Raw genomic sequence first — 27,302 nt, forward strand, 5'->3', positions numbered from 1 at the left:
GGAAAATCCACATTTCCCCACTTTTGGTGCAGAGACATCTCAGACAAAATCATGGTTTAGTTGCTTTGTTACAAGACCAAAATTAAGTGCTGGTGATACCTCACCTTGAGGAGCAGCGTCAGGAGCCTTTTCCCTGGGTATTTTCTGGCTCATTAGATTAATGGTGTGCTGTGTGGGAGTGTTCAAAGTTTGAAGGCTCTGTGAGTTCCCTGCCCTTCCTTGCTTTACCAGCTGACAAGCTTGGAGCCCAGGATGCATGTGGGGAGGGTCAGGGCTCCAGCCTGGCTCCCTTGATAAAGCAGCAAAGGGCACCACACAGCCACCATGAGGAGGTGTGGAGATGCCACAGAAAATGTGACATTTCCCTGGCCTTCATGTTGTTTGGAAACCCCTTGTTTCCTGTGCTGTCCTGCCTAAGACCCACTGGAGCAGCAGGAAGCAGGGAGGCCAGGCAGGGATCACTGCAGAGGACGCAGGAAGGGGGGATGGAGCTTCCTCTCTTCCCCAGCCTGTCACACCTCTCCTCTCCCTTGCCAAGTGCCTGGCTGGCATTCCTGAGCCATGAGCAGTGTCCCTCTGAGCTGTGTCTGTCTGTCCCCAGCCTCCATCACCTCACTGTGGCCCCTCAGCCCATAGGCCTTGCTGAGCAGCAGCATCAGCCTGGTGGCTGCCAGTGGGCAGGAGCTGCTTTATTCCTTCACCAGCTCCTTCATCACCAGCCTGCAGCTGACACAGGGCCTTGGCTTCATGTGTGGGGTGGTGTCTGTGTCACTGTTGTCCCATTTCTCCTCCCTCTGGGTGTCCTGCCTGCGGGCCAGAGTTGGGATGGCCATGGGACAACAGGCACGAGCTCTCAGGCATTGTTAGAGCTGTCCCAGATTTGCACTTCTCCAACGGGGATGGAGCACAGCATGGAGTGCCTTTCCAGGGAACAATTACCCATCCAGCTGACAGTGGTATTTTCCTTCCCCTACCCTCCTGCTCCTCCCCAGCTTGGCAGGGACCCCAAGATGGGTCCCTCCTGCCTGTCCTGCCCTCTCCCACTCTCTCATGCTCTGCAGTGTTTGCCATCACTGCCACCCTGCCCCACCTAAAGGGACTCGTGCTCCTTTCATCTCTGCATCTCTTTAACTCTTCATTCTTTTGCCTTGTCTTCCTCGCTGGCAGGATATGAAAAAGCCACAGAAATCGAATTCCATTTAAAGGCATCCACCAAGAGAGGATTTTTTTTTTAATCCTCCTTCCCCTTCTCTCCTCCTTAAAATGAAGTTTCTTGCACTGCTCATTAGATGATAAGTGAATACAGAAAAACCTTTGAGCGAAGGTAATTCCTGGCATGTGGAAGAGGGCTCTGGTGCTGGCTCCACATTTATGAATGCAAACGAGTCCGGGCATCCTGTGGGGATGCTTTGTCAGTCCTTTTATCTCTAAAACCAAAGTTCAAACTGACTTCCTGAGTCAAGAACCATAAAATTATTCTGTTGAAAGAATTCTCAAATGCCATCGGTGGAGGGGGGGAGACCTTCATTTCCCAGCCTCTGAACTGGTCTGTGCATGTGCAGAGGAAATGAAAGAGCCCTTCATTATCGGGGTGCTGTTCAGCCCCGTGCTGCTCTCCCATAATTGATGGAATATATTATGCTCCAACAGGGAAGGTCCAAATGGAAATCCCTAATAATAATAATAATAACAACTCAGTGTGCTTCAGTCACCCATCCAATCCCCAGCTCTCAAAGTGCTTTTGGGACAGTTAACCAAGACCCACAGAAATCCTCATCAAGCCAGGATGTCACTAGCACATTTGCCTTTTTTCACAAATCAAAGGATCTATAATTTGGGGGGTGTCCCTTCATCTGAGCACCATCAGCACCCCAAATCCATGGAGTGTGGGAACATGGGTAACTCACAATAAATCATTCTGCTGGTGCAAATAGGTTGGAATTGAAGTGAGAGGACGCTTTAGGTACCAACACAACCATGGGCATGGGCTAAAGCTGCCCAGGTTCTTGGCCATGCTGCTCTGGGGTATTTTGAGGAGGGTTTCCAGGATCTGCCATTAAAGAGCTGCAGGTCTGTAGGAGTGGGGCCTTTGCATGTGACTTTGAAGCAATTAATCTCTGGAGCACCATTCCTGTGCACAGAGAGGAGCTTCTTTGGGGTGCAAGCACCCCAAAATCAGTCAGACTTGCTGCATCAGAGGTAAACCCTTTATACAGGCTGCACATTTCAGCTGGGATGGTGTAAAAACACAAGCACAAGTAAGCCAGAAGCTGGACAGATAAAACAGAGGAGCACAGGGCAGGGAAATTACAGTGGAGAAGGAGAAATACTGGTGTGACTGGCAGCACATCTGTCCCAGTTACCTCCCACCAAGGAGACAAAACAAGGTCCCAGTGCCAGCACCATCCCTGTCACAAGCCACTCAGCCAAATACTGTCAGCATTCCAGAGGTCTGGATTTCACTGTGGCACTAATTAACATTACAGTTTACAGGCATTTTGCTGTTTGGTGGTTTTTTGGGGTTTTTTTGTGGATTTTAAATTGCATGTCTTTTTTAGTAGCTTTTCTTGTGGAGATAAACTGCTGCAGTGGGTTGGGGACCAGAACAGCTTCTGATGCCTCTTTAGCTGAGCATCAGAGTGGCAAAGACATCTTTACCCACCCAGTTGTGATCTAAATCCCACTGGTGCCAGTACAATTCTCAAGCAGCTCCTTAACACAGATCACCTGGAGTGATGGAAAGCCTCCAGGGGCTGAAAGGAGAGCTCAGGCTCTGTTCCCTTTCAGTCTAGGGATGTTTTACTGCCCAGCAGGATTCAGCCAGGGCAGGAGCTTGGGCTGTCCAAGACAATGCCGAGGTCCATGTTGCTTTCACAGGCAGCGTGGAGCAATACTGGATGATGCTCCTGTTCCTGTCCAACCCTCCCTCTAGATGGTTCCTTCCACTCCCTTGCAGCACTGCCTAAAGGTGCAGGACCCTATTTAATTAAGTAATGAGAATCAAATGTGATAGCTACAAGCATCAGCTAATTAAAAGGAGGGGAATTGCAAATGAGAAGTGCCATGAATTCACTGAAAATCAATCAAATTAGAGTGTCTCATCATCCCCTCAAATGGGCTTGATCTTCTCCCTCTGTCTTGCTGCTTAACCCTTTGTACCAGCATACTTTGGTTGGTGTTAGGGGAAGGTGCTGCAGAGACACACCGTGGGACAGGCAGCATTTGGGGCTCCAAAGGGACGTGGCCACCCCAGTGCTTTGATCCTCTCTGGAGCACGGCTGGGTCCATGTCTCCTTCCCCTCTGCAGGTACTGCCTGGCTCCTGACAGGGCCCTTCCTCCTTTAAATCCTCACCAAGGAACACGACAGCAGCACCACCAGAAGATGAGGAAGAAAAAATCTCATTTAATCAAAGAGAATATTAAAGCTGAGCTTTTTGTACAGCAACAGGCCTCAGATGGAGAAATCCCCTCCGTCGGCAGAGGGAAGAGCAAGGGAGAGGGAAAGAGATAAAAAAGCATCAGAGTTTTAATTAAAAAGCTGCATCCTGCCTTCGTTTGCAGCTTGTTTCCAGATCCCTTCATTAGGCTTTACCCTTCAAATGCTCGTTATCAAAGCTGTACAAATTCCACTGACTTGGGATGTGCGTTTGCTTGGAAAAGCCCTTTTTGTCTGTGGGTTGGATGGCTGATGGGGTACAGATGGGCCAGCAGCAGAGGGAAGGAGCAGAAATTGTTGTCTCAGGGAGAAGCATCCCAGCTCCAGGGGTTTTCTTCCCTTGGTCTCACTGCAGGCTGGCTAATGGCCAGCTCCAGCCAGGCCACCTCCATGTCAGGCTGCTCATGACCTTGGAAGAGGCTAAAGGAGGAGCCAGGTGTGCTGGAAAGAGCTAATTTGGCTCTGAGGCTAAGGAGGGCCTTTTAGGGCCTGCAGCTCCCACCACACCTTGTCTGACCCAGCAGGAATATTTCCAGAGGAACTTTAGGTCTGCAGAGATTTTGCTGAGCATCTTGCTATGAATATCCCTATCTGTGCTCCTGGAACTGAAGGGAGTTCCATGCCTGATCCCTGCAAGCTGCATCAGAGTGGGGTTTGGCCAGTGCCATGGCCCCCAAACCCTCTGCTTGTCCAAAGTGCCACAGGACCTTTCACAGCCACTGGTCTGTGCCTTATTTTCAATTAAAGCACTAATGACCCCTTCCACACTGGGCTGCTGAAGAACACCATCCTCACCCCTCAGATGCACTTCAGGATCCAGAATTTAAAGACAGCCTATAATGTGGGTAAAGAATCCCTTATAAAATCCCTCCTTTCCTGTGTTTCCTCCTTGCTGGTGCTTTTTCAGGCCTCTGCCTGCGGTGCTGGGCTGGGAAGGAGGACATGGCAGCTCGAGCTGGGGTCACAGCCAGGCTGTGTCCGAGCCCACTCTGCAGCAGAGTTAAATGTTTAATCTTTGGGAAGAGCCGAGAGGCCAGGACACCTGGGCCTGGCACTCACCCGTGCCAAGCTGTCTTGCCTAATCATTAGCAGAGCAGCAGAGCCAGGGTGCACAAGTTCAGTCCCTCAATGTGTCAAGTCTGTTTCCCTTCCATGCCTGATGCTGGGGACTGAAAAATCAGAGCATCGAATGTGGCAAGTGACCTTGAGCAAGGTTGTCCATCCTGGAGATGGACGGGACTTTCTCCAACCCTTGGTGCAGGGTCACTGGGGAGCTTGAACTCATTTCTGTTTTCAAGGCATGAATGAATGCTGGATGCTGCTTTTGTCCTGTTACAAGATGATGAAAAGATGGGAAAACTTGCTTCCCTCTTTCCACCCAGCCCTCAGACGAAAAGTCCAAATTGCCACCAGGGTCAGAGCCACCATCACCTTAGTATCAGTGACAAGGCGACCCCTGTGGGAGGGAGAAAATGATGAGGGGACTCCATCTTATCAGAAGGCTAATTAATTACTTTATTATACTATATTATTCTATACTATATTACTCTATATTACATTACATCTAAACTGAGTCTTCACAAGCACCCAACTCAACTCAGCTGCCCAGAATCTCGTGACCAGCTGCTGACTGATGGTCTGGACACACACTTGGCCCTGATGGGCCAAGGAAACAAAACCCCATCACTGTGGGTAAACAATCCCCATATTGCATTCTACTTTGGCACAACACAGGGCCAGCAAATGAGATAAGAATTGTTTGGATCATTCTTTTCTCTGCTTCTCTCTCTGCTTCCCTCAGGTTCAGGGAATGTGAATCCCACACCTTACAATCCTGAATTTAGGACCTTTCCTCCTAAAATAAAACCTTCTCTACAATGAATTGCCACCTAGCCAGGTGGCCTTGGTCCCTCAGCTGGGTCCCAGTGACAGCTGCTGGGAGCGTGCTCCACAGCCAACTGCCCGACCTGACAAGATGTGTTAATTGGGATGTGATGTCCCTCGATGTGACACTGCTAAAGCACAGCACAACTGGCAGCGTCACTCACGGCGGGCAGCGCGGCCGCAACGTCACCTCTCATTAAAGGGAGACAGTGCTGACAGCGAGGTGGCCGTGCCAGCACAGGGACCCTGCTCACTCCAGAGAGGGCCTGGCGTGTCTGTGCCTCTTGTCCTGCTGCCCTCGAGCTGGACCAGAGGGACCATCACTGCCTGGGAGCAAACTCAGCCAGCAGTTTCTGCTTTCTGTCTTTCCTGAAGGAAGGGCAAAGACAGGGCACCAGCTGATAAGGGACTGTGCTATCACTCACATGTGGGTACCTCATTTAGGTCCAAGGTCTGTTGAGGTGGGAGGGTTTGACTTAAATCCAGTCCCACCCCCTGCCTGCACACAGGCAGTGATTCTGGCTGTCCTTGGAACATCTCCCTTGTGCTGAGGTGGAGCCTGACTGACCTGGAAGTGCCCAGGGAGAAAACCTGGGTTGTAGCTCCAGCAATGCATCTACTCACAGCTCCTGCCCTCTGTCCCATTCTTCTCTTGCTGTGCAGGATGACCCCAGTGTCCTGCTGGGATGTTGGAGTCACGTCCCCCCTGGCAGGCAGGATGCCAGGAACCCATGAATGTCCTGCAGGGCTGGGGTGTGAGACCTGCAAGGGCTGCTGTGCCATGTGTGTCTGGGGGGGTCACCTCGTTACAACCTCGTCAAGATTAATGGGAAGCAAAGCAAAGCTCCAAGGGTGACTGAAGTAATATCTGCAGCAGCTGATCTTTGGAGAAAGCCATTGCCTTAGCCCTGGGCTTGGGCCACTTTTCCAGATTTCAGGCCAAGTTGTTTTGGACTTTACACCGGAAGTGTGTTTATTTTTTGTATAACCACACCCACATAAACCAGGGGAGGATCTGGCTCTTCCTTGGTGCAGCCGTGATTCCCTGGGCCTGCTCCTGATGCAATCTTTGTCTCCATGGCTCCTGGCAGTGCTGTGCTGCTGGATCAATGGAAGTTATTTCCCAGTACACTCTGGACTATGCACACGGGCCCTGTTAGGCAGGTGAATGGTGCAGCTCGCACGTCGTTGTTACTCTCTAATTGTCATTGCTCTACAAGGAGCTCTGGATGTATCTCAAGTGGAAATAATAACCCCAGTTTTATGGGAATGTGGAAATATATACCCAGCCTAACTCCATACAAGGGCAGAGCCACCTCCCCCACACACCAGTTGTGATTGCTCTCCACAGCTCCAGGGGAGCTTTTCTTGAGCAAATGGCACATATTCCCATTTCCGTACAACAGGCCTCAGGGAAAAGACAAAAGGTTTTCAGAGTTGTCAGAGAAGCCTCTGCAGGAGGACTCTCTGCAAGGTGCTCCCTTGCCTTGTCTTCTGTGTCGGGCGTTGGCTCTCCAGAGCCATGAGGCCCCTGTAAGGTATACTCAGCTCTCAGATGATAATCCATGTTTATATGGAAGTTAAGACCCCAGAAGAGACCAGTGCCATGACTGGGTCAGGATCTGTGCATATCTACAGGGAAACACAGGCTCTGTCTGATGGAGTTAATGATCCTAGTGGAAAACACCGCCTCAGGCAGTTTGGAGATGCTTTCCCAGTGGTTAAACTATGTGTTGGAGCCAATTTGGAAGCTCCAAGGGGGAGGTTTCTCCTTGAGAGCCCGTCCCATCCTTCTCACCGAACCCTTGGCTCAATCCCTCTTGGCTCAGTGCCCCACCCTGAGTGCCACAGGCATCTCTGGGCTCCACTTTCCCCTTGTTGGCCTTGGACCTCCCTGATTGCTTCAATTCCTTCCAAAACTACACGGGGGTGTTTGGTGCTTTGGACCTGATGCATCCTTTCTGTACTTTCCCCCTGAGCTGCTTCCATCTTTGGGTGTTCCCATCACCGACTGGAGTATTCTGTGTTCTGTTTTGGAGTGCACCTGGCTCTGTGTCACCTCTCTCCTCCATCCTCCTCCTCACCTTGTCCTGTGCCCCACCATGGTGGCATTCACATCCTACAAACAGCACCCTTCCCCACCTCTCTGCTCCAGGATTCATGAATTTCCATCAGCCAAAACCAGGATGGCAGTTGCTTGGATTTCCTTCTTCCATTGCCAATGGATTGAAAATTAAAAAATAAAGGACCCTTGTGTTTTGGGATGGGAAATAAAATGTTGGGGGGAGAGAGAAAAAGTATTTCTCAACATAATGAAAACACAAATGGACAAGATAATTATCTTCATAAGGGCTTGGATCCATGACAATACATCTCATTTTATAAAGCCCATTAGAGTTGGAATTTTATGCAAAACGCTAAAAGAAATCTAAAAATATAAGGCAATAGAGGCAAAGCAGTGGGGATTATTAAAGGGGGAGGCGTGTTATATTGGAAGCAATAAACCCTGGAAGAACCAGGAAAAAAATGTTCTAGTAAAACTGTAATAAATGACTGGGGTTTAATCACTTGGTAAATAACTAAGATATTTCTGCAGGTTTTACACTGTCACTAAAAAAAAAATAATCCCAACCCCTTGTACATTAAGGATTCAGCCAAGATGTTTTTCTGGAGACAGAATCAGGGAAGAGTGTCATTTCAGCAATTCACTTTTTTAAATAATAGTGTATTATTTTCTGCATGGATCCACTTTTCCAACCTCTCCCTTGCTTTTAAGAGATCATTTACCATTAGCTGGGTTTTTCTCCTCTTCCCCACTCAGCGTACTCTTGAGTCTTTGAACACACAAAATTATATTATTCCGACCAATCTTCCCCACCACAGCAAAAAGCAAACACTTTGGGAAACTCCTGGAGGGTCTCATTTTTAATAATGATCTTTCCTGTGCTTGGACCCTAATTGAAGATATTATATGGTGTTTTAGGAAATAGAAGCACATTTTGGATGGCTTTTTCTTTACCTATTAAATAGCTGGAATCTAAAGAGTCCCTGTTCTTCCACCCCCCAAGTTATGGTGCATTCTGTTAAAATGAAAATACTTTAATTTAATATCCACTCCTTTTTTCACAACCACCCCCATGCAGCTGAATGAAACCCAGCTCTCAGTCTAATTTTTAAGGAGGTGGGGGAGGAGGTGCCCAAACCCTGCCCCTGCCCCATCATCAGTACCAGCCCAGCTGGTTCCAGCCCTGAGCTAAAACTGCCTGTCCATGGCAGCAGCCAGGATGGCAGAGGCTGCACAGGGAACGGGTGGGGTCACCATCCAAACAGAGTGGTGGCAGATGTGGCACTGGGCAATGCAGTTCAGTGGTCATGGTGATGTTTGGTGAAAGATTGGACTTGATCTTGGAGGTCTTTTCTAGCTTTGTTGATTCTGTGATTCTAAACTCCTCACTCATGGTCTCGTGAGCTCGTGGGGCCCTGATGTGACCCCTCCCAGAAGAGGGGACATCATCCCTGGGGGTGGGCTGGGGCTTTTGCCTTTGAAAATCTCACATCCCTTCCAGCAGGACAATGCCTTCAGGGGCTAAACCTTCATGCTGGAGTCTTTACATCCCCTCAGCACTCATGGCTTTGCCAGGAGAGCTGGGATCAAAGCCCCACCACGACATTTCCTAAGTGATCTATTAATGCAGGAAAATTGTGATGGAGCATCATGGTGAGAAACTCAGGGTGCTGTTCATCAGGAAACCAGGCACTGGTTCACCTCTCTGACTCGTTCAGTGTCACTGGGAGAGCTGATCCCTGTGCTGTGCACAGATTTAATCCTCCTGGATCCATCTGTGCTTCCAGGATGTGCACACCAGCTGCATCAGCGTGAATGGGAGTTGCAGAGGGGGAGCCCATGCAGTGCAGGTTGGTAAATGAACCAGGAGCTCACCCCAAGTCCTGCTGTAAAGCAAACAGGGGGGTTCCTTCATAGAATCATGGAACCTCCTGAGCTGGAAGGGATCCACAAGCATCATCAAGTCCAACTTCTGGCCTGGCACAAGACAACCCCAAAAATGACATTTGGTGTAAAGCAAGCAGCTTTTTGCCACAAACATCCCTTTTGATTTATTACAAAGTGTGGAGCTACACATCCCCAACTGTGCCAGGGCTTTGCCAAGGTCACGGCAGGGGGAGGCTGAATTTAAAACCCAACATATGTGTGCAGCAGACCCAGCTCTGATGTGGCTCCAGGGAAATTTGTGTCAGGCTAAAGTGGGATTACAAAATCTTTGAGCATCTCCACACCTCAATTCTCCCTCCTGTTCAGCTGAGCTGGGCCAGACCTTGCTGCTTGGTCAGTTTGGGGACAGGCACCAGAACTCTGTCCTGCACCAGAACTGCTCCAGCAGAGAATGTCCACTCTCCAAAGAGAGCTGGCACACATTTGCTGTGGAGATGGTGCTGTTAAGAACATTTGTTTGCCTGGAAATGACATGATAAAGGGAGATTTATGAATGCCAGGCCTTATGGTTTTAACATCCTCCTTAAATATTAATCCTGCTGCAAGAGCTGTTAATCTTGCTGGGTGCTGGGACCCGGGGTGGCCTTGGAGATGGGAGCAGGGGCTCTCTGGGCTTGTCCATGGGACCCCACTTGTGCCACATCTGTAAAATGAGGCATTTCACAGAATCACTGAGTTGGAAGAGACCTTCAAGATCATTGAGTCCAACCCAGCCCCAACACCTCAACTAAACCCTGGCACCCAGTGCCACATCCAGGCTTTGTTAAACACACCCAGGGATGGGGACTCCACCACCTCCCCGGGCAGCCATTCCAGAACTTTGTCACCCTTTCTGGAAAAAACTTCTTCCTGATATCCCTTGGTATTTCCCTTGGCACAGCTGGAGGCTGTGAGCTCTGGTTGTGTCAGTGCTGCTACAGACAGAGCCCAGCCCCAGCTGAGCACAGGCACCTTTCAGAAGCTGTGAGAGTGACAAGGTCACCCCTGAGTCTCCTTTTCTGCAGGCTGAGCACCCCCAGCTCCCTCAGGGCTCCTCTCAGGGTTTGGTTCCCAGCCCCTCTCCAGCCTCGCTGTCCCCTCTGGATGTGCTCAGTGTCCCAAGGTCCTTCCCAAGCTGAGGGCCCAGAGCTGGGCACAGCACTCCAGGTGCCCTCACCTGTGCCCAGGGCAGGGCAGAGTGACCTCCCTGCTCCTGCTGCCACTCCACTCCTGACCCAGGCCAGGAGCCATTGGCCCCCTTGGCCCCCAGGGCACACTGCTGGCTCATGGTCAGTCTCTGTTGACCAGCACCCCCAGGTTCCTTTGAGCCTGGGCACTGTCCAGCCACACCATCCCCAGCCTCTGGCATTGCAGGGGTTATTGTGGGCAAATTGCAGGACTCGGTCCTTGGACTTATTAAACTTCATCTCCTTGGACTCTGCCCATGCCTCCAACCGCTCCAGGTCTCCCTGCAGAGCCCTCCTACCCTCCATCAGATGGACACACACTCCCAGCTCAGTGTCCTCTGCAGATTTGTGCCACTGTGCCCATCTGTCCCAGGGGTCACACCTGCAGGAGAAGGATGGGGTCAAGCTGCATCTTCCCATCAGCGAATCCTCCTTTCCCCATCAGAAAAAGCCCCATCACCCTGTTTGTGTCCATGTCTGAAAATCCTTGGAGCTGTGTAAATAAGAGGGATAAACAGCATCTTAAAAAGTTCTGGTCTCATGCAGTTGCAGAGAGAAAGCTTTAAAATACAACCCCTTAAAAGCTTGAGGCTCAGAAGGGAAATAGAAAGAAACCACTAAAATTTACTTGTTTTATAAATGCCTGTGATTTCCTCTCTTTTTTAAGCTGGTCCCATGAGGTGAGGACATAAATCATGGCTTTATTTGAACGCTTGGGCTGGGAAATGCAACTCTTTCTCCTTGGAGCTAGAGAGCAATGGATGCTCTGAGCTTGTAAAGCCCCTTCAAATGGACTTCTCATCTAGCACAGAGCTGCTCCCAGAGCCCAGCTCCCAGCTGAATTCCCAGTTTCCTTATTTCTCCAAGCAGCTCGATCCTCTCAGTGCCAGCCCCTCCATTCCCAGCAGCAGGACATTCTGTTTCCTGCATGGATCTTAGTCTGCAAAAAAAGAGTCTCTGCCCTAAGGCAAAAACCACTCTTAAAAATCAAATTGGAAGTCCTGAACAGAGTTCTATAAAAAAAAAAATTGAACATCAAACCTTCTAGGTTTACTCTCCAGCTGGTGGCAATGGAAATAAATATATAAAGGCCTAAATTAAAATTCCAGGGAAGCCATCCAAAATAAATATGCAATATTTTCCTGCAAAGGACCATAATATTATTTTTATTTTTTGCTCCCAATATGATCAGACTACTTTACATTTTAATAAATGCATAGTTTTGAAGAGAAAATAGTTTTGCTTTGATATGGCAATGATTATTTGATCAAATAAACTATTAGAAGTTTTTGGGACTGCATTATGGGGGGAAAATGTTGGCTTCTTTTCAGGATCTGTCTATCTAATAGGCAATGATTGCAAACAAATAGCTATATGCTGGAACAAATGGGGGAAAATTAAGGTTATCTGGCATGGAACAGCCAAAACAATCCAGTAAGATAACAATAAGGGAGTAATGTATAGCTGAGTGTTTGGGAGATAATTGCATTTCAATTGGCTGATGGCAGAGCAGGCTGAAATATTACGACAGTGTGGCAGAGGAGGCCTCTGTCCTCTCACTCCCACTACAAAAACATCCCTCACACCTCCTCCAAAGCTGCTGGAGTTCTTGGTGAGTTCTCCTGATGGCAGCAGTTTCATCTTCATCCCAAACTGTCCCGTGTGGCCTCCCTCTGCTGAGGAGTCGGGGTGGTTTGGGGGGTTTGTGTCATCCTTGAGCCCTGGAGATCCTTGGGATGCTGAGCCAGGGAGTGCCCTGGTGCTTCCTGTCAGCCAGGTGATGTGAGACAAGAGGAGAGCATCACTTGGAGAGGCCTTGGCTGAGCTGAGGGGCCTGGGCAGGTGCAGGCTGCAGGTTCTGGAGGAATATTGTGTGTGAGGGATCTCTGCTGCTTTGGTGAGGAGTGAAAGGTTGAGAATAATTGCACCAATTGCTTTTTGCTGAAGTGTCCCCAGCTGGGCTCAGTGTAACCCCAGCTGAGGAAACTGCTGGGCTTGCAGCTCCTCGAGGACAGCCAGGGAGGGGGAATGACACCCCAAAATCATTAATATCACATGCACTGGCATGTAGAGAAGCAATCACAGATCATGGAATATCCTGAGCTGAACGGTCCCCCCTCGGGATCATCCAGGGCAGCCCCTGTCCCTGCACAGCCCCCCCACCAACCCCACCCTGGGCATCCCTGGCAGCGCTGCCCAAACCCTCCTGGAGCTCTGGCAGCCTCGGGGCCATGCCCATTCCCTGGGGAGCCTGGGCACTGCCCAGGTCTGGGAAGATCCAACTGGCATTTGACAGCCCAGTAGGTGAGGGGGTCACCCCAGTGGCTGTAGGCCTGACCCCCCTCACCCCAGGGAAACTGCTGGGGTCACTGAGTTTATTTTCGTGCCTTGATGTCCCTGCTGACATTCTGAAAGCCCAGGGTGGGAGATGAGTCTCATCCCTTTGCTGCCACCCCTGCGTGTGCAGCAGGCTCGGGGAGCATCACAGGCACCAGGGACAGCTCCATGCTGCTGGATGTCTCTGTGTGTGGGGGTGTGTGTGTAAATTGAGGCTCCTTTTAGCCAGGATCAGGAGGAAAACCCGCTCAGCAGCTGCCTGTGCTCCCTCTCCTCAGCAGGCAGTGGTGCAAAGAGCTGGATGAAGACAAAAGTGGGGACAGTGTTGTGTTTAATGAAACCCCCCAAGGGCTGACAGCCACAAGGCAGTTGGGAAGACATGCCCAAATTTTAGGGGGAAGGAGAGATAAAGCCTGTGTGTTTTTAAAGTTCTAATTTCCTGCTTTTACTGGTCCTGGATGAAAATACCTCACAGAGCACTGTGGGTTTGACAACACTGATTTAGACTCTCCCCAGCAAACCTGGTGCAGCCTCATGCACTTTGCTACCACACTGAGATTTATCCCACCTAAATTTTGCTGCCCATCTGTCACAGGCAGGATGTGTCACCTGGCAGAGGTACTGATCTGTCTGTGCTGAGGAGAAACAGCCTGGTCAAATCCGTGAGACAAAAACCTATTCAGCACCTGGAATTACAGGGAGCAAAGCACATCCCCAGAATACTTATTCTGCCATCGGTGCTCATTTTCCCCTCATCCATCCCCCTCTCACACGCCATGTGTGAACAGCCTTTTCCGGCATGGCACAGAGCAATTCTCGCTTTCCCTTTGCAGTCTGCCTTCCATAATCCACTTAGAATTTGCAGCTTTTTTTCCCCTTTGTAAGCCTGCCTTTAAACTCTTGATGTAGCGCTTTTCCCATCTGTTTCTGCCTCTGCATCTTCCCCGTGTGCTGCCTAATGACTTGCTCTCGCTAGGAAGAGGCTGTATATTAATATTATCATTATAATTCTCCTTTCCACCACTTCAGATCTTGTGAGGAATGTAATTGCTAAAGCAGATTTTAAGTTACATCATGATAACCGAGCGAGTTACGGGGGAGGTTAGACTATCACTTTGCTCAGTAGTTTCAATTTCCCTTCGGTGCTGCTTTCTGAAGGACCCCGATGGCACGGCGCAGGCAAATCCCGCATGAGTGGATTCATTATTAATATTGTTGTTAACTGGCATTATTAAGTTGGAGCCTGGCAGCCCCAATTATGGGCTGAGAGCCTTTTGTGCTGGGGGGCCTATTTCCCATAGAACTCCTCTTCCATCAGCTGCAGGTCCCTTACCATCGGCTAATTCTGCATCTCAGAATTTCTCTTGCTTCAGCCCACGTGTTCCCAGGGGGAGTGTTTTCCTCTGCTTCTTGCCCCGTCCCCGGAGGACCAGAGGATGACGTTCCCGTGCCGATAATGTGCCTTGAGATGTTTATTCCTCTCCACTGAAGGGAGTTAACAGTCTCTGTGGGTTTAACACCTGCCTAAAATTAATCTTCATTTTCTGTAGGGTGAGGTAACTGAGGGAAGTGGCTTTGCTTTCACCCTCAGAGCAGGCTGGAGGTTAATGGGACGTGAACGAGGCAGCACACCCAGTGCAGGGCTTTCCACCATCCAGCCTTTGGTGCCTCTCTGGAGCCAACTGTGTCCCACTGCCTCAGCAGGGCTCCCACCCTCCCAGGGGGATAACACATCAGTAACACCAGTAACCACGCTGGTGGTGGGCTTGGTGACCGCTCTGTAGAGGCTGGGATTAATCTGGAAATGGCTGAGGGAAAGGATGCTCTCCTGTGCCCATCTCCTGGTTTTGCTCCAGGCTGCAGTGGCACTAACCAACTTCCCATGCTGGAAAACCCTGGGTTTGGTGGATTAATGGCTCGAACCTGCACTGTACTTATTAAGTGGAGCAGACTATTTTCATTAAGAGACACTGACATTATTAAGGCCGGTTAAATGTCTCCTGGAGGATGGTGTGCCCAGTGTGAGCTCGGTACAGCATGTCCTCCAGTTTGGCTGGGACATCCAAAATCCATCCATCAACCCTCGACTCATTTCTGTCCCTCATCCCTCAGCTGCTGAGTTTCATTTGGCCAGCCCTTCTCTCTCCCTCCTCTAATCCAGTTCCAGGGACTCAGGTGGATTGAGAACTGGGGACTCAGAGACTTTCATTATTCACATTGTGTGCACCTGAAAATTGTGCTGCCTGCTGGCTTCCAAATTGAGTACATTAAATACCATGCATTAAACTGCCGAAATATGGAAATATCCAGGGAGGGCCTCAGATTTAAGACAGCCCCAGTTTCCGAGCGTCACGAGCTCTGTTAATGGCAGCTGGTGCAGAGCCAGGGAGGAGCAGGGGGATGTGGCTGCAACGGGGCGGAAGGACAGGAGCCAGATGGGGTCCTGGGCAAAGAGGAGATGCTGCTGGGATCCTGGCAAAGAGGAAGAGTCAGGCTAGATTAAAATGCAGCAAAAGCCAGGTTTCATCCCCTGCCTGGCCTTGTGATCTGTCAGCTCCTGTGCAGGGCCTCACCTGTGATGCTGGAGGTGGCTGAGGGGGTCTGAAGGGTGCAAAGTCCCTGTGCAGCAGAGCTGGTGGTGAGGCTGGGCTGGACATGGAAAAGACCCATTTTTCCTCCCTGTTCTGTATGGGCACTGCATTCATTTCATATGTGGGAGGTGCTACATTAAACAAGGACTGCCCAGCTGAGGAGAGCTCAGGGGTGCCAAACTTCCCTTTCAGCCCCTCTCAGTGCCTATGAAAGGTCTTCATCATCACTGACCACCGAGTGTCAATTGTGTGAGGTTGTTCCTAGTTTTCAGTTGGGGAAGGTGAGGCAGAGCAAGGAAAACTGCTCCTTGTCAAAGGTCAAGAGCCTTTGTGGCAGAGCATGGAGCAAAACCCAGGTGTCTTGTGTTCCCCTTATGGAAATCAGGTCGGGCTTTACACCCACCACTTGCCTGCCCCATTATCTCAGCACTGGTCCCTCTATTACTTTTATTGATAAGCCCCTGTCTCCCTGATACACATATTTCTTCCTTAAAGATGGCAAAATCAAAGCAGGAGCACTGCCACTCAGGTGGGGTGCTCAAACTGCCTTTGGATTTATGTCTCCCATTCCACACTCACTTGTGATAGATCTCTCAGTGCTTCTGGAGCTTCACAGATGGATTTCACAGCTACCACCTGCACAGACCCACACCTTTGGAAAGGTTTCCCATATTTTTCCCACGTGGTACAACAGTGCAGCTGAACAGGCCAGGAAATGAGTATTGTGAAAATATCGAGTTTCAAATGGGAATCTAATTAACCAGGATTTGATTGAGATAGTGGATTTCCTCTTCCATGATTAGCAAAGCTGTGTGGGGTGTGGGATGACCAGTAGTGATCAAGACTTTGATTAAGAATTTCATCTTCAGAGACCCTTGATAATTCATCTGTCCCAGACAAGAGGCACCTGCAACTCAGAAGAGGACAGAGGTTTCCAGCAGCACTGACAGATGCTCCTGCTTAAAAAATAATGGCAAACCTCTGTTTGTTGGCCAAACCTCCCTGCTCCTTGTTGGCCTGCACCACAGAGCCCCTAAACAAAGCCAAAAGGTTCCTCTGCTTCTAAACTGACCCTTTTCCAAGGAAAATAAAACCCTCCCATCCCCAACACTTCTATTTTATAGAGAGGCCAAATCCACATCCAAATTTTCTCCTCATCTTCCCATTGCTCCAGTTTAGGGGTTTGTTTTTGAGCCACCTCTGGCTGAGCTGCCAAGTTCCACCTCAGTTAAAGCTGGTCCTGGTCAGCCTTTCCCATTTCCTGGCTGGAAGTGCATCCTACAGCTCTGCTCCCACTGCCCCCGCTGCCCTGGGCTCCCACAGTAATTGAACAGGGTATTTTAGTGCCAGGCCTGGCAGCTTGGCCTAAGTGATTGTAAACAGGGAGTCAGACATAAAAGGAGAGACGGCAAACATAAAATTTTATGGCTGAATACCAGCAATTAGAGGGGAACACGGGTATGCTTTGGAGCAAAGGTTCCTGCTCCCTCCCTGCAGAGAGGCTCCTCCATTTGCAGGCATCCCTGGATGCTCCGGTTCCTCGCAGAGCTGTCCCTGCCCCGGGCACACCTGGCTGTGCCCAGGGCTGTGGGAGCAGCCCAGGTGGGCACACCTGGCTGCCTGGGAGGCCGAGCCCGGCTGCCAGGAGCTCGGCAGGAGGAGGGAGCAGCAGCAGCTGCCGCCTGTCAGCCCGAGCAGATGCCTCATTAGCCACGGCGTGCGCCGCAGCCCAGCTGTGCCGAGGGCCTGGCGGCCTCCGGCTCCAGATGAAGTTGTTGAGCTCGCCTCGCTCACCTCCCTTCTCCTCACACCCTTCTCCCTTCCCCACTTCACTGGTCGTGGCTTGTGCAGCACCTTCTCATATTCTCCTTCCTCAGCCCCATGGCATCCCTGGGGCAGCCATCCCAATTTCCCCCAGAGCACCATCCTTTGATGCTCAGTGTGAGAAGGGCTCACAGCTGGATCAGCTCCAGCCATGCCCAGCACAGAGGGTCCCCAGGGAGGGGGAGCAGTTTTGGGCACGGTGTTGGTGGCCAGGGGGTTTGGCACTGAGGACCGGTCTCTGTCCTCATTTCACCAGGAGCTGAATGCTCGAGTGAGAGCCATCACTCATCAGCTTAAACAAAGTGTAGTACAAGACAATTCAATTAACTGCAGCGGGAGTCAATAGCGCGGGGCCGGGAGCGCGGCACTTCCCGAGCCAGGGGAAATCATCCCGCTGCCTGCCGGCCAGGGGCTGCCATGGGGCAGAGAGCCATGCTGCAGACAGAAGCATCTCCTGGAGCATCCCCCACGGGGAACAGGCAGCCTTGTCTGTGAGAACAGCCTGGTTTCTCCACAGCTGTCTGTACTCGAGGGATAGAGCCCAGGAATGGGCAAGTGTGGCCAGTAGCTTGGAGGCGCAGATTCTGCCCCTCTACTCCGCTCTCATGAGAGCTCACCTGTGTCCAGCTCAGGGGCACCAGCGCAGGAAGGACACAGATTTGTTTGAGTGAGTCCAGAGAGGCCATGGGAATGCCCCAGGGCTGGAGCCCCTCTGCTCTGGAGCCAGGGAGAGCTGGGAGGGGTGTTCGCCTGGAGAAAAGGCTCTGGGGAGATCTTAGAGCCCCTTCCAGTGCCTAAGGAGGCTCCAAGAGAGCTGAAGAGGGACTGGGGACAAGAGCCTGGAGGGACAGGACAAGGGGGAATGGCTTCCCACTGGCAGAGGGGAGGAATAGATGTTTTTGTTTCCCTTGCTTTAAGCACTCTCTGCTTGTCTTCACAAACCCCCTCTCTTATGAGACCCCCAGAAATACACGAAGATCCTCCAGTTCACATCTCCATCTTCTGCCCATCCTTGTATTCTCCTGCATTCCCCTGAGCTTCCCTAACAATCCCCCCTCCAATGCACTTGTAATGCTATTCCCGTGTTTCCTGGGGTTTGCTTGTGTTTGACGAAAAGACCTCATCATTCCAGATTTGTCTTGCGTGAACTATCACAGCACTAGCGAACTGGAAATCTTTCCGAGTTTTCTTTCAGAAGCTCGTCCCTCGGGAGCATCGCTGTAGTAAGTGATTTTTCTGTTCTAGCCCAAGGATTGGATCCGCATCCGGTAGCCAAATTGAATTCATTCGGGCAAGGTTAAGAGCCATTTGATACAGTTTTAGATTAGGTGAAGGCAGCCATATATATTTCATATTCTGCACTAACTGCTGCACAGTTTCCAGGGATGGACTGGTGTAGCACTTATTGACTGCTCCCCAGCGGTCCCGCTGTTACAAATGGATGTTGCTAAACAGGGAGATGGATCCTAAATCTTTCCCTGCTGAAAGGTAATGGAAATAAAACAGAGCGACAGGCAGAGGGAATGGCTCGACACTTAATAAAAGGTTGGGGTAGCTGTTGGGGTGGCTGGGGGCAGTGAGGAGAGCTTCCCTCTCAGCTGAGGGGGGGCTGTTTGTATTCCTCCCCTTGGCTTGGGCTCTTTCCCAGGCAGGATTGAGTGGAAAGGAGTGGGAACTGTTAGAGGAAAGTATTGCTGCAGTCACCAGCGTGGTACTGAGCAGGGCTGCTGTGTTACCGTAGTAACAGGAGGTGCTCGGGATCCTTCCTGCTCCCCTTCCTGGCTTGCAGGGAGCTGAATTCAGCAACCTGGCTGCGTGCACTGATGAGGCTGAGTTGTGTCAGCCAAGGATAGAGACATGGTTTAAATAGTAGGACAAATGAGTTTCTCTGTTTCCTTAAGGTGAGCCCATCCACGGTGGTAGTGATGCCTGAAATGCTCCTGTGCCATCGCCATCTGCTCCCATTGGAACGATCACAAGAGCAGGATCCCCCAGGGGCCAGAGCCCTCCTTCCGTGTGCTTGGCCTGTGGCAGGGAAAAAGGGAAAAGAAATTGCCCTGATGTCTCAGAGAGGCTGCTGAGGCTGTGAGATACACACAGAGGCACAATGAGCCGAGGCAGCATCCCATGGGTCCAGGTACAGCTGGGGAAAGCAGACAGGGAAATCTCTCTTGTCAGGGTGGAAGAGCTCACAACCCCGTGCACTGCTTTTAGCACAAGCCAGGTGAGAAAGGACTTTGTAAAAGACACAAGTTATATTTAGGATAACCAAAATTCCCCCTGAAGGATCTTAAGGACAGTCAAGGCCCATAAAATTCTGTTCTTACTCACAAATCTCACCAATACTCTAGAGCATCAGGCCCAGGATATTTATTGCTTTTCCAAAGGGTCCAGCTCCTGAAGGCATGACATGAAATGAGGGGCTCAGCCTTCCTTGCCTTTTGACTGTTTGATCTTTACAGCAGCAGGGAAAATTTGGAAAACATAACCTTTACATTCTGCAGAGCCAGGGAGCAAATAAAAAGGACATAGAAGTCGTTTGCTATTTATTTCTATTTCTAAAAAATTTCATCATTTCTTTTTTTCTTTTTATTTTGAAAGCACCTTGGTCTCACACCCATTTTTTAAGCACTTCAAATGGTTTTGGGGAGTGAAGATGTGTAAATAATGATAGGATTTGGGCCTCTTTGTACATCTTCTAGGCTGTTCCTTAACCTGCTAGAAACCACAAAAACAAGAACTAGGGAATGAAAAGCTGCCTAAAGATGTGAGAAGGAAGAGCACAGATCCTCTCCTCGTAGAAATGTGTTTCCCAGGAGTGGATGGAACTGGGAGAAGTGAGAATGCTTGACCTAAACCCTTGTGTCACACCGAGAGCTCTTCAAAGCAGGAGACAGCACAGAAGAGCTCTTCAGCTTCATGGCACAAGTGGCTCTAGAAATGGTGTTCAGGGTGTTCAGTGGCAATTCTCACTCCACGTTGTCCAGAGGACGTTTGCAGAGGCTGTTCTGGGTGGTTTTGTTCGACAGAGTCCCAGGAGTGCAGACCTGTGACTGTGTGACATCAGCATCGAGACGTCTCCACTTCCCCTGCAGACAAAGCCAAGGATCAGAGGGGCAGGAGGTCACAGCGGGGGGACATGGGGCACTGCCTTGAGAGGATGTGACATTTAAGCTCCACTTTATCTCTCTTTTGTCAGTAGAAGCCTTCCTTCTCCTTTTCCTTGTCCTCATCCTTCTCCTTTTCCTTCTCCTCCTCCCCCACGTTCATCGCTCAAACTGCCCTTGTGAAATTCAGGGTCTCTCTGATGAGGCATCTCCTTCCCTGTGCAAATCCATGATGTCTCCTTCCTTGGGGCTTTCCCATCTCGTTTTCCCTGCTATAAATGGGTTTCTCCCTGTTCTCCCCATTTAATAACCCTCCTGTTTAAAATGGCCAGAGGACTGGTGGGGAAAATGAACATTTTTGTTCTTGTTTGAGCCAGAAAAAAAGCAAGCCTTTCTCAAAAAATTGCTCTGCATCGTTGTTTGTTTTCTTCATAAACCAATTCAAAACTACCAACTTGGTTGGTTTGTTGTTGTTGTTGTTTGGGTTAGAAATGAGTGCAAGCCAGGTAAAAATATTTTAGCTTGAGGGATTTTCCATCCTGAAAAGAAAAAAAGGCAGAGAAGGAAGTGTGGAGGAAACAAAGCTCAAATAACACAGCACTGCAAATCCCACCGACCTGGGAATTAAACATTGCTCCTTTGCCATCATTTCCTCAGAGAAGCCCAGCCACTGTGAACAGTCTTGACAAATGTGCTTATATTGTTTGATAGGACTCTTCCAGTCAGTATAAAATACAGCATTGTGGAGCAGGAGGGGGAGGGGAGATGCACATTCATCAGTCTAGGCAGCAAATGGGGCATGTTTGGATTTCACGGACACAGGCGGATCCAGGACTGACTGGGCAGCAGCCAGAGCTCCTTGACTGAGGGTGTTTGATGGCTGTGTGTCCAGCAGGGTCAGTGCAAGGGAGAGCCTTCCCCTCCTGGCATCTGCATGGAGAGCAGCGATAAATTGGGGCTGAAAGATCGCGCTCATCCCCACGAGAGCCTGAAGGGAATGGCCGGGCAGGGATGGAGTGATGGCTCACCAGGCACAGGAGCTGAGCTGGCAGGAGCTGCCTTCCTCCCAGAGCCGACCTCAGCTCAGGAAAAAGAAAACCACAACATTTTTGCTGCTCTTCAGAATTCATCCTTTTTTCCAGGGTCCCAATTTCACATCATTTGAAGGAGGAGGCAGGCTTTGGTGCTGACTCTGGATGTCTCCCTGGGCCAGCTTCAGAAGAGGCTGTGTCATCTCCAACCTTTCAAGGAAGCCACAAGGGCTTAATTAAAACCTAAACCCGCGCACCGCTATTCAGATGAGACCATGGGCTCCTGTGCTGACGGCAGCTCAAACCTGTCACTTTGCTCGTGCTGCACATCCCTGCTGGAAGGCAGGAAATTTCAGCTGAGAGACAGGCCTGGGGCTGGCGTGGGCTGAGCCCCTCTGCCAGAATCCTCTGGCTGGCAGGAGCGGGTCGGGGGCCAGCAGCATCCCTGTAAGGCCAGGGAGCAATCAAACACTGGGGCTTCGTTAAGAAATGCATCCAAGGCAGCTGCTTGACAGAGCCAGTGTGCAGAGGTGACACAGACCTGACTCCAGCCACCAGCACTTGAGGGAGAGGGAAAATCTGCATTTCCTAATCACATTGCTCTGGTCAGAAGTCACTTGTTTTCAGCTCCACTCTGGGCATTTGCATGCTTGGAAGGAAAATGTAATATTAACCACTGCCTCCCATCCCTGAGGAGTCAGCTGGGACATGAAAAGGAGCAGCTACACAGAGATGGTTTGGAGGGTGGGACACCCAGAAGAGTGTAGATTCAGGGAGCAGCTTAAAAGCAGGGTGGAAAATCCAGCCCATCCATGCAATATCAGTTTGGGGTTCCCAGTGAAAGAAGAAACCAGGCACTGAAAAGGGACATACCTGTGAGATGTTCTCATTCCTGTGTGTGGCTGTAGCACTCATGCTTGTGTGTGCTGATAGGGCTGTGCATGGAGGGGCTGCACCTGTGGGACACACCTGTGTGACACAGGACAGGTGTGCACCCCAGGAACACCTGTACCTGTGCCTCTGCACGTGTCTGCATCCAGACAGACCAGAAGAGACCCTAGTGAGACTGAAGGGACCATGGAGAGGTTGTAGAAACCATGGTAAGGCTGTAGAAATCATGCTGAGGCTGAAGCATGGTGATGTTGTGGAGAGCAGTGGAGCTGTTGAGACTTGATTACCCTGTAGAGACTGTGGTGAGGCTGTAGAGACCATGGAGAATTTGGGGAGACCATGGAGAATTTGTACAAACCATGGAGAATTTGTAGAGACCATGGAGAGGTTGTAGAGACCATGTTAAGGTTGTAGAGACCATGGAGAGGTTAAAGACATCATGGTGAGGTTGCTCCTCTGGTGCAGCTTGAGGCTGTTTCCCCTTGTCCTGTCACTTCTTCCCCAGGAGCCAAACCCAGCCCCTACCTGGCTGCCTCCTTCTGCCAGGGACTTGTGGAAACCCAGAAGGTCCCCCCTGAGCCTCCTTTTCTCCAGGCTGAGCCCCCCAGCTGCTCTTTACCAGACTCATGCTCCAGCCCCTTCCCCAGCTCCCTTCCCCTCTCTGTTCATGGTGTCTTGCTTCTGCCTGGGGGCTCAGGAGTGCAGCAGGAGGTGGTTCCATCAAGAGGCACCAGCCATTCCCACTTCCCTCTGATTCCTAGCACACAGAGCCCCTGGGCCAAGCACACCCCACAACAACTTGCACAGATCTTGGGAACCAGGTTGGGTCTTGGTCAGGTGCTTGTGAACAAGCACATAAAGGGGAATCAGATTAGATATTGTGAAGAAATTCTTCCCTGTGAGGGTGGGCAGGCCCTGGCACAGGTGCCCAGAGCAGCTGTGGCTGCCCCTGGATCCCTGGGAGTGTCCCAGGCCATGTGGGACAGGGCTTGGAGCAGCCTGGGACAGTGGGAGGTGTCCCTGCCCATGGCTGGAGGTGGAATGAGACAATCTCTGAAGTCATTTCCAAACCAAACCATCCTACTGGATATTCCAGGATATCCAGTAGCACATGGAGGTGAATGAGATGCTGTGAGGGCACCACACAGATCCCAGCCCATCCTGCTGTCACTGATCTCTCTTCAAGGAGATCCCAGCTGCTCTCCCCGCTCCATCTGCAGCCTCCAAACAGCCACTGCAGGGGAGAAATAACACACTGAGTTCAAGGTGGGGGATGGAAAAATTATTTTTAAAAAATTCAGCTGTTCTGGCATCCCATAAATCTCAATTTATTTGTCCTTTTCTCTTTATACAAGCGTGAAGGGAAGCAAAACCATGTGCACTGAGCCTCCCTGGGGTCCCTGTCAGCATGCAGGGGGATGTTCAAGGCAAGATGCCTTCAGCTCTCAGCCACCTGTAGTGAGGGGAAGGGGCTTTGTGGAGTTTAATTTCATTTTCCCCCTCAGGTGTCTCTGTGCTGGGATCATTCACAATGATTTTTGTCCCCTGGGAAGAGGAAGGTGCTGGAAGGGGAAGGAGGAGCTGAAGAGTAGAACAGTGGGAAGTGACCTGAGGGTTCTGGTGAGGGCAGGTTGGACATGAGTCACCAGTGTGTCCTGGCAGCCCAAAGGCCACCGTGCCCTGGGGACATCAGCTGGGCCAGGGAGGGACTGTCCTGCTGTGCTCGGGCTGGGGCAGCCTCACCTCCAGTGCTGGGGGCACTTTGGGTGCCACAATATAAAAAAGACATGAAGCCATTAGAGAGCATCCAGAGGAGGCCATGAGGATGGGAAAGGATCTGGAGGGGCCCAGGAGGAGCTGAGGGCACTGGGATTGTTCAGCTGGAGCAGAGGGGATGAGGGCAGAGCTCAGGGGCTGCAGCTCCTCCCGAGGGCAGCTCTGATCTCTGCCCTGGGACAGGGACAGGAGCCAGGGCACGGCTGGGGCTGGGCCAGGGCAGGGCAGGCTGAGATCAGGAAAGGTTCTGCCCCCGAGGGTGCTGGCACTGCCCAGGCTGCCCAGGGAATGGGCACAGCCCCGAGGCTGCCAGAGCTCCAGGAGGGTTTGGGCAGCGCTGCCAGGGATGCCCAGGGTGGGACTTTGGGGGGTCTGGGCAGGGCCAGGACCTGCCCTGAGTGATCCTGGTGGGTCCCTCCAGCTCAGATGTTCTGTAATTTCCTGATTCTGTTTCTCAGGTGCCCAGTGCATGGGGGCTCCTCAGCCCCAGGTGCCAGGGTTCAGCTCAGCAGGGCCCTGGGGCAGCTCCTCCCTCCATTGCCCAGGCTCTGCTGCTGGGGGTGGCCACGCCAGGGGGATGCTGTGGGGATGTTGGGTGATGCTGTGGTGATGCTGTGGGGATGTTGGGTGATGCTGTGGGGATGTTAGGTGATGTTGTGGTGATGTTGGGTGATGCTGTGGTGATGTTGGGTGATGCTGTGGGTATGTTAGGTGATGTTGGGTGACACTGTGGTGATGCTGTGGTGATGTTGGGTGATGCTGTGGGGATGTTGGGTGATGTTGGGTGATGCTGTGGTGATGCTGTGGTGATGCTGTGGTGATGCTGTGGTGATGCTGTGGGGATGTTGGGTGATGTTGGGTGATGCTGTGGTGATGCTGTGGTGATGCTGTGGGGATGTTGGGTGATGCTGTGGGGATGTTGGGTGATGCTGTGGGGATGTTGGGTGATGTTGGGTGATGCTGTGGTGATGCTGTGGGGATGTTGGGTGATGCTGTGGTGATGTTGGGTGATGCTGTGGGGATGTTGGGTGATGTTGTGGTGATGTTGGGTGATGCTGTGGGGATGTTGGGTGATGCTGTGGGGATGTTGGGTGATGTTGGGTGATGCTGTGGTGATGTTGGGTGATGCTGTGGTGATGCTGTGGGGATGTTGGGTGATGCTGTGGGGATGTTGGGTGATGCTGTGGGGATGTTGGGTGATGCTGTGGGGATGTTGGGTGATGTTGTGGTGATGTTGGGTGATGCTGTGGGGATGTTGGGTGATGCTGTGGGGATGTTGGGTGATGTTGGGTGATGCTGTGGTGATGTTGGGTGATGCTGTGGTGAGATCAGGCGATGAGACAGGTGCCGTGGTGAGGAGACACCAGTGGCTGCTGTGGCAGGCAGCCCAGGGCATGTGCCACTGCTCTCTGGCCCCACTGCAGAGCACACTGTCCAAACAGAGTCCCCTCCCTCCAAAGGCCCTGCAGGAAGGGTGTGGGTGTGGGCTTTGCTCCCAAACCCTGCAGGCTCTGCAGGTGTGGTGGGGTCTGCTGGCTGCCCTCCCTCAGGGCACAGGGGGTGTCTCAGACCAGGTGAAAACACCTCTTCAACCAAACATCTATTTCCTGGCCTGTTGCTGAAGCACTAATTGTGGGATTTCAGTTGGTTTTGGATTTTATTTTGCTTCCTGGAGTAGCTGCTGTTTTTCCTGAGCTCCCAGCAGGATTTGCTGAGGAGTTTGCCATCCACAGCACCTGGATTTGATGTGCCCATAGCTGCAGAGAGGTGGGATTGGGATGCTCCCAGCCTTGGAGGATCCCAGGGTTTGCTGTGATCTCTGTAACCTCTCCAAAGCTCTTGCTGAGTGCTGCTGCAGCTGCTTGGGTCACAGGGAGTTTTAAAAGGTTTTTGCAGGTTCAGGAGTGCACAGCTGAGAGCAGGCAGTGGATGCTGATTCCCAAATTCCTGCACTTCAGCTGCTGTGCAGCATCTCCCACTCATGGGGTGATGGGACAGCCTGGGGGCTTTTCCCTCAGAGCAGTGGGAGCTGGCATGGACTGTTTAATAGCCCTTTTCTGACTGTTTAACACCCCTTTTCTGACTGTTTAACAGCCCTTTTCTGACTGTTTAACACCCCTTTTCTGACTGTTTGACTTCCATTTTCTGACTGTTTAGCACCCTATTGTATTTGCAGGGATCCCGTGTCAGGCAGGAATGATGGATCTGACTCCATGTTCTCAGAAGGCTCATTTATTACTTTATGATACTATATTATATTAAAGAATACTAAACTAAACTATACTAAAGAATACAGAAAGGATACTTACTGAATGCTAAAAAGATAATAATGAAAACTCGTGACTCTGGAAAGAGTCCTGACACAGCTTGGCCCTCATTGGCCAAAGAGTGAAAACAACTCCCAGCAGAATGCAGTGGAACAATCACCCGTGGGTAAACAATCCCCAAACACATTCCACATGAGCACAGCATAGGAGAAGCAAATGAGATAAGAATTGTTTCCCTTTTCCCTGAGGCTTCTCAGATTCTCAGGAGAAAAATCCTGGGTGAAGGGATTTTTCAGAGGATGTGAATGCCACAACACCCCCTTTCTGACTGTTTAACATCCCTCTTTCCCCCTCTTGGCACAGAACTTGTATCCAAATCCTCATTTTCGCTGGACTAGGACATTCACAACTTGTGTGCAGTAATTACACTCTCCATCGCTTTCCCATCAAGAAATAAATGGAAGAAAAGCACATCCCAAGGTAGCAGCACTGACCTTCATTTCAGAAGGTTAGTCACAGTCAGCTGGGCTATAATCCAGCCCTAAATTTACCCAAGACCTTGCTGTTCCCTCGGGCTGGTCACGTGCTGAGATGGGGGTGGGAGGCTGTTGGGAGAAGCACAAGTGCTCTGGGAGGTGTTTTCCATGGGAAAAGGTGGCTGTGAGGAGGGGCTGGGGCTGGATTTTTGGGGTCACTCTGCAGCAGGCAGTTCCTGATGTGTGTTGGTGGCTTTGAGAGCAGGAGGGTCTTGGGGTCCCCCTGAGGTCAGACATTCAAAGTTCATTAATCCTGTTCTCTTCCATGGCCTAGCAGGGCTGTGATGCTGCCTGTGTCTTCCTGAATGTCACCTTTGCCTGCTGATGATGGATAAACTTCTTCCCAAAGACTTTCCCTAAGGTGTGGTGCCTGATGTAACTTTAAAAGAACATGGGCGTCCTTCCCTCCGTCCCACATAGCTCCAAGTGATGAAATCCTCCCA

The 27,302-nt window shown here is 50.9% G+C and overlaps 1 protein-coding gene across 2 annotated transcripts in view; it reads left to right on the top strand.

The window, feature by feature from the left end:
- Window positions 1-27,302, top strand: part of KIRREL3 (kirre like nephrin family adhesion molecule 3) — a 378,028-nt gene that overhangs the window by 196,923 nt on the left and 153,803 nt on the right. The gene's annotated exons all lie outside the window — the stretch shown is intronic.

This window comes from Haemorhous mexicanus, chromosome 24, assembly GCF_027477595.1.
Source record: "Haemorhous mexicanus isolate bHaeMex1 chromosome 24, bHaeMex1.pri, whole genome shotgun sequence".
Taxonomy (NCBI): Eukaryota; Metazoa; Chordata; class Aves; order Passeriformes; family Fringillidae; genus Haemorhous; species Haemorhous mexicanus.